Source organism: Otolemur garnettii, unplaced genomic scaffold (genome assembly GCF_000181295.1).
Source record: "Otolemur garnettii isolate 467f Iridium unplaced genomic scaffold, OtoGar3 scaffold00158, whole genome shotgun sequence".
NCBI lineage: Eukaryota > Metazoa > Chordata > Mammalia > Primates > Galagidae > Otolemur > Otolemur garnettii.
In genome coordinates, this window is record NW_003852553.1 from 3,220,273 (window position 1) to 3,228,046 (window position 7,774).

The 7,774-nt window shown below is 40.0% G+C and overlaps 1 non-coding gene across 1 annotated transcript; it reads right to left on the reverse strand.

Moving 5' to 3' along the window:
* Window positions 1-405: 405 nt before the first annotated feature.
* On the reverse strand, window positions 406-528 carry LOC111728451. The gene has a single exon (XR_002775740.1). It is a non-coding gene; the product is annotated as a U4atac minor spliceosomal RNA (small nuclear RNA).
* Between the last annotated feature and the right edge of the window lie 7,246 nt (window positions 529-7,774).

The window sequence follows — 7,774 nt, forward strand, 5'->3', positions numbered from 1 at the left end:
CTCTGTTTCAAAAAATAAATAAATAAAATCCTAAAATCATAAATGTAAAAACTAAGAATGGAAATGAACAAGATACAGAGAGTTGAGTGAAGGACATGGGAGTTGACTGAACTCAGGAAGGAAATTATAGTCAAAGACAACTGTCTCAGAAGTGAATCAAGTACATCACTCACAAAAGAAGAGATTCAAATGGAGATCTAATAAAGGACATTGAATAAAGAAGGGGGAACAAGAAAATGAAAAGCAGGTAAATAAGTAAACAGGGTCAGAGAAAAAGTGGTTGAGATGGAAAATATACAGAAAAACTCCAATATGTTGATATGTGTATTATAAGATATAAGAGTCCCTGAAGAAAAACAATGGAAGAACTCTAATTTTTTTTTTCATGGAAAAGAGGTTTTCCTTTTTTCTGAAAACTCCAAGGTAAAGCAGAGTTCTAATAGATGCCATGCATTGCATAGGTGTTAGCAGTACTGCCCTCACTATATGCTCCCTAGACAATAGTGCCAACTCCAAGAAAAGGATGGTTGAGAGTTCATTTTTTAAAACTCAAATACAAGAAAGCTTTCCAGAAATAACAGAAAAAAATCTACATCTCGAAAGGAGCCACTGTGTGCTTAGGAAAATTGACCTGAATTAATTAACTCTGAAACCTGTTAATAAAGACAAGGAAAAAATCCTGGTCGGGTGCCCATAGTTCAGTGGTTAGGGAGCCGGCCACATAAACTGGGGCTGGCTGGTTCAAAACTGGCCCGGGTCTGCTAAACAACAATGACAACGATAACAACAACAACAAAATAGCCAGGTGTTGTGGCAGATGCCTGTAGTCCCAGCTACTTGGGAGGCTGAGGCAAAAGAATCACTTAAGCCCAAGAGTTTGAGGTTGCTGTGAGCTATGACACCACGGCACTCTACCAAGAGTGACATAGTGAGACTATCTCAAAAAAAAAAAAAAATCCTTAGGGTTTCCAGGCAAAGGTCAAACTACTCCCATGAAAAGAAAATTTGGCTGGGGTCAGACTTCTCAAGAGTAACAAACACACAAAGTATTACAAGAGTAGAGCAGTATTTTTAAGAAAAACAAGGGAAGATATTACAAACCAAGAATTTTATATCTAGCCTGCTATCCTTTAAGAATCATGTATATAGGAATCACTATTCAACTTTGAAACAGTCCTAAAAGACACAAAACTAAATTTGACAAATGAAAAGACATCACATCACATCTTTTTGGATAGGAAAATACATCTCTGTCAGTCCTGAGAAAACATACTTATTTTAAGGAATTAGCTCACAAGATTGTGAGGGCAAGCCAGCAAGCTGGAAACGTGCAGGGAGTATTGCTATGTTTTAGTCTTGAGGCAGAATTCCTTATAAGAACAAAAGTTATTAGATTAAGGTCCCACCCTAATCTAATAGGACCTCATCTTAACTACTTATATCTGCACCAACTCTACTCCCAAACAAGGTCACATTCTGAGGTAGTCTTTGGGGGGGGACCCCAGCTGACATTAAAATGTTGATTCTCCCTAAGTTATTAACAAGTTGTTTTTTTTGAGACAGCATCTCACTTTGTCATCATGGGTAGAATGTCATGGAGTCACAGCTCATAGCAATCTCAAACTCTTGGGCTAAAGCAATACTCTTACCTCAGCCTGCCTAGTAGCTGGGACTACAGGTGCCTGCCACAATGCTCAGCTATTTTTCTTTTAGAGATGAGGTGTCACTTTAGCCCAGGCTGGTCTCGAACTCCTGAGCTTAGGCAATCTGCCCACCTAGGCCTCCCAGAGTGCTAGGATTATAGGTGTGAGCCACTGGGCCTGGCCAGTTGTTAATAAGTTTAATGCAACCCCAATGAAAATAACAAAAATGTTTTTATGGAGTCAGTCAAGTTGATCCTAAAGATAATATGGAAAACATCATAAAGGAAAAATTATAAGGGCAAACTAGCCCTATAAGATATTAAAACATAGCATTAATAGATAGGCAAACCATGGCTTGGCACCTGCAGCACAGTGGTTATGGTGCCAGCCACATGCACCGAGGCTGGTGGGCCAGCTGAACAACAGTGAAAACTGCAACAAAAAAATAGCTGGGTGTCGTGGCAGACATCTGTAGTCCCAGCTACTTGGGAGGCTGAGGCAAGAGAATTGCTATGAAGCCACAGCACTCTACCCAGGGCGACAGCTTGAGACTCTCTCAAAAAAAAAAAAAAAAAAAAAAGGTAGGCAAAACAATGAGATATAATAGAAAATCCAGAAAGAGACTGAAGTACACACAGAAATTTAGTATATAATAACTATGACACCTCAAATAATCACTGTGCAAAAGTGGACTTTGTTTTTTTTTCTTTTTTTGAGAAAGAGTCTCACTCTGTTGCCCGAGGCTGTGCCATGGCATCATAGCTCCTGGACTCAAGCAAGATCTTCTTGTCAGCCTCCCGAGTAGCTGAGGCTACAAGCACACCACGATGCCTGGCTAGTTTTTCTATTTTTAGTGGAGACGGGGTCTGGAACTCCTGAGCTTGAATAATCCATCCGCCTCAGCCTCCTAGAGTGCTAAAATGCCTCCTGAGTTCCAGGCATGAATGAGCCACTGGACCCAGCCTAAAAGTGAACTTTGTAATAAATATTGGTGGGCAACCCAATACCCACTTGGAAAAACATAAAACTAGATCCATACCTCCCAACAAAAGAATAAATGGATTAAAGATGTACATTTTTTTAAAAAACCATACAAGTACAAGAAGAAAACAATGAATTGTTTTATAGTCTTTGAGTGTAAGAACAGCTTTACTAACTTAACTCAAAATCCAAATGCAGTAAGAGAAAATCTTGATAAATTTGACTACCTAAAAAAAATTATAACTGGCATATTTTACATATCACATAACTTATTACAAGTGTAGAACTCAATGTTTTAGTAAATTTACCAAGTTGTACATCACTATCATAATTTAGAACATTTGATCACCCCATGTGCACATTTACTGTAAATAATCCCATTTCTCACACTGACCCCCCCCTTTCCCAGGCAACCACACTTTCCTTGTGTATTTAACTTTTCTGGACATTTAATATAAATGAAACCATATAATATGTGGTCTCCTATATCGGCCTTCTTCCAATGAGCATAATGTTTTTGAGGTTCATTTATGTCATTCCATGTATCCATAGCTTGTCCCCTTTTATTTTTTAGTTCATTTATTTATTTTTGAGACAGGATCCCACTCTGTTGCCTGGGCTAGTGTACAGTGGCATGATCATTGCTCACTGCAACCTCAAACTCCTGGGCTCAAGTGATCCTTCTGCCTCAGCCTCCAGTAGCTGGGACTATAGGTTTGAACCTGCATGCATAGCTAATTTTTAAAATATTTTTACAGAGATGAGGTCTTGCTACGTTGCTCAGGTTGGTCTTGAACTCCTGATGTCACACCATCTTCCCACCTCGGCCTCCCAAAGCACTAGGATCACAGGTGTGAACTACCAAACCTGGCCCTTATTGCTGAACAGCATTCCTCATGTGGATATACCACATTCTGTCTATCCACTCACAACTCTGGGCTGTTACACTCATACCATTATTCAATGCTGCTAAAAACACCATTAAAAAGTCAAAAGACTAATAACAAACTGGGAGAAATATTTGCAGCATACATCACAGATAAAGTACTAATGTCCTAACATAGAACTTTCAAAATTTGAGGGGATAAAAGTTTAAAATCAGCCAAAGACATGAACAGACAATTCACCTAAAAAGATACCATAATGACCCTTAAACACGTGAAAAGATGTTCAAATTCACTTGTAGTAAGAGTGCAAATTGGCTCGGCGCCTGTGGCTCAAGCGGCTAAGGCGCCAGCCACATACACCTAAGGTGGCAGGTTCGAATCCCCAGCCCGGACCTGCCAAACAACAATGACAGCTGCAACCAAAAAATGGCCGGGCGTTGTAGTGGGCGCCTGTGGTCCCAGCTACTTGGGAGGCTGAGGCAGGAGACTCACTTGAGCCCAGGAGTTGGAGGTTGCTGTGAGCTGTGATGCCATGGCACTCTACCCAGGGGGATAGCTTGAGGCTCCGTCTCAAAAAAAAAAAAAAAGAGTACAAATTAAAATTATACTGAGAACACCTGATAGGATGGCTATCATTTAAACGACAGATAATAAGAAGTGTTGGTGAGGATGTGGAAAAACAGGAACGCTCACACATTTTTGGTGGGAATCTAAAATGCTACAACTACTTTGGGAAGCATTTTGGCAATTCCTCAAAGATTAAACACAGAGTTGCAATATGAAATTCCTTTCTAAGATATATATACCCAAGAGAAAAAAACATATGTCTATACAAAATTTGTACACAAATGTTCATAGCAGCATTATTCATAATAACCAAAAAGTGGAAACAGCTCAATTGTTTCATTAACTGATGAATGAATAAACAAAATGTAGCATTAATATATCCACACGGTGGATATTGGTTAGCCACAATAGGAATGTAGTTTGGAAATGTTATAGATGAACCTTCAAAACATAATGCTGAAAGAAGCCAGACACAAAAGGTCACATTGCCTGATTCCATTTATATGAAATATCCAAAATAGGCAACTCTATTGAGGCAAAAAATAGTGATTCCCAGGGGCTACAGAGAGCAAGGAAGAGGAAGTGGCTAATGAGTAAGGAGTTTCTTTTTGGGGAGACGAAAATGTTCTAAAATTGATTGTAGTAATGGTTGTACAACTCTGTGAATATACTAGTAAGCCACTAACTTGTACACTTTAAATGGGTGAAATGTACAGTATGTGAAGTATACCTCAATGCATCCGTTATTAAAAATAAAAACTACAGTGAGATATCACCTATCAGACTGGCACACATGCTCTAGCTTGACAAGGTACTCTGTTGAAAAGGCTGTGGGGTAATGCTTTTGTATATTGTGGGAATGCAAAATGGAGGGCAAATTTGGCAATATCTAACAAAACTAAATATGCACATATTTACCCTCTGACCCAGCAATACCACTTTTAGGACTTTACCCTTAAAATACATCTGTCACAACAAGGAAATACCTATATATAAGGATATTCTGAAATACTTATTCTTGTAAAATAGAAACTACCTAAGCATCCAAATAAAGCATATGGGTTAAATATGCTATGATATACTATGATATCTTCACTTGATGGAGTACTATGTGGTTGTACAGGAAAAAAAAAGAGGAATATCTCTATAAGGTGATATGGGGTGGATTCCAGGATGTATTGTAAAGTGAAAAAGAGTACTGAATATTCTGTTGTTACCTTTTGTGTAAGAAAGAGGAAAGAAGGGTTAGGAGTGGTGGCTCACGTCGGTAACGGTAGCACTCTGGGAGGCTGAAGTGGGTGGACTGCCTGAGCTCAGGAGCTTGAGACCAGCCTGAGCCAGAGCAAGACCTTGTCTCTAAAAATAGCCAGGCACTGTGGCAAGTGCCTTTAGACCCACCTATTTGGGAGGCTAAGATAAGAGAATCACTTGAGCCCAAGAGTCTGAAGTTGCTAGGAGCGACCTTAGCGCTCTACCCTAGGGCAACTGAATGAAACTGTCTCTAAAAAAAAATAATAATAATTAAAAAAAAAAGAGGAGGGCAGCGCCTGTGGCTCAGTAGGTAGGGCAATGGCCCCATATACCAAGGGTGGCGGGTTCAAACCCAGCCCCAGCCAAATTGCAACAAAAAAATAGCTGGACATTGTGGCAAGCACCTGTAGTCCCAGCTACTCGGGAAGCTGAGGCAGGAGAATCACCTAGGCCCAGGAGTTGGAGGTTGCTGTGAGAAGTGTGATGCCACGGCACTCTACCGAAGGTGATAAAGTGAAACTCTATCTCTACAAAAAGAAAAAAAAAGAAGAAGAAGAAGAAGAAATAGGCTCAGCACGCATAGCTCAGTGAGTAGGGCACCAGCCACATACACCAAAGGTGGCGAGTTTGAGATAGCCTGGGCCTGCTAAACAATGACAACTACTAAAAAAAAAAAAAATAGCCAGGCATTGTGGTAGGTGCCTGTAGTCTCAGCTACTTGGGAGGCTGAGGCAAGAGAATCACTTAAGCCCAAGAGTTGGAGGTTGCTGTGAGCTGTGATGCCACAGCACTCTACTGAGGGCGACATAATGAGACTCTGTCTCAAAAAAAAAAAAAGGAAATAAGGAAGCATATATAGATATATACACACACACACACATACACACATAGGGTAAGCAGTATCCCTTGGGATACTTGATACAAGATACTTGGGATCAAAAGTATTTCAGATTTTGGACTTTTTCAGATTTTGAAATATTTGCATTTATACTGGTTGAGCATCTCAGATCTGAAAATCCAAAATTCTCCAATGAGCATTCTCTTTGAGTGTTAGGGTACATCAGCACTCAAAAAGTTTCAGGTTTTGTAGATTTTTAGATTTTGGATCCTCAACCTTTATCTCCATATTTTTGTAAAAAGAAATATAAGGGCTGTGCCAGTGGCTCAAAGGAGCAGGGCGCTGGACCCATATGCTGGAGGTGGTGGGTTCGAACCCAGCCCTGGCCAAAAACTGCAAAAAGAAAGAAAGAAAGAAATATAAGAAGTGTAAACTAAAAAACAATGAGGTTAGTTAGCTATAAGATATGGGAGGTAGACATATTGGAATAAATAAGGAAGGAAACAACACTTTCAAAGTAGCCCTTTTTGTATAATTTTTATTCTGGAAAGTCAGGAGGCAGCTTCAAGGGGCTCCCACTGTCCAAAGTTGGGCCACTTTCAGCATCAAAATTAAGAAGATAGTAAAAGATTATAACCCACTAAATAAAATAGGCATCCCTGAGACCATCTTGATAATAAAAGATAAGTGGGCAGAGAAGGGAAGGTCTTCCTCACAGTAGAACACTAACTGATATATACTGTTTGTATGGAAGAATCAGTGGAGGTGGAAAACCGTCACTTTAAATCTATCACAGTAATATTGATTTGGACAAGAATCATGATGACTGCTAAGTCTTAAGAGGAAGAAAGTCTGATACAGAGCAGGCTATTTACGGAGTCTTAAATTACCTACCTAGTGATTGTTTACTAGCTGCAAAGGGTTAAGTTATATCTATACCGTGAAGAGACTGGACAATGCCTTGATTGAGTGATGAGAATGTTGACTGTGATGAGGGGCAGATAGATGTGTGCTTCTGCATATGATCCGCTGAGAATGACACAGATCACTTTTATAGTATTTTGCCTGAGACTGTATAACCTGAATCTAATTGTGAGCAAACATCAGGCAGACTCAAACTGAGGAACATTCTATAAATTAACTGGTCTGTACTCTTCCAAAATGTCAATGTCACAAACAACAAACGCTGAGGAACTGTTTCAGGTGAAAGGAGACTACTAAATTTCCAGCATGATACTAGATTGGATCCTGTACTGAAGGGTACTGAAGGGAAAAAAAGTGCTATACAGACTTTTTTTTTTGGCCGGGGCTGGGTTTGAACCCGGCACCCTTGGCATATGGGGCTGGTGCCCTACTCCTTGAGCCACAGGCGCTACCCTGCTATATAGACACTATTGGGACAACTGACAAAATGGGAATACAGACTGTAAAGTATTATTCAACATATTTCCTGAATTTGATAACCACTACAGTTACATCAGAGGCTATCTTTATTTTTAAGAAATATACAGGCTCGGCGCCTATAGCTCAACCGGCTAAGGAGCCAGCCACGTACACCTAAGGTGGCAGGTTCGAATCCCCAGCCCGGACCCGCCAAACAACAATGA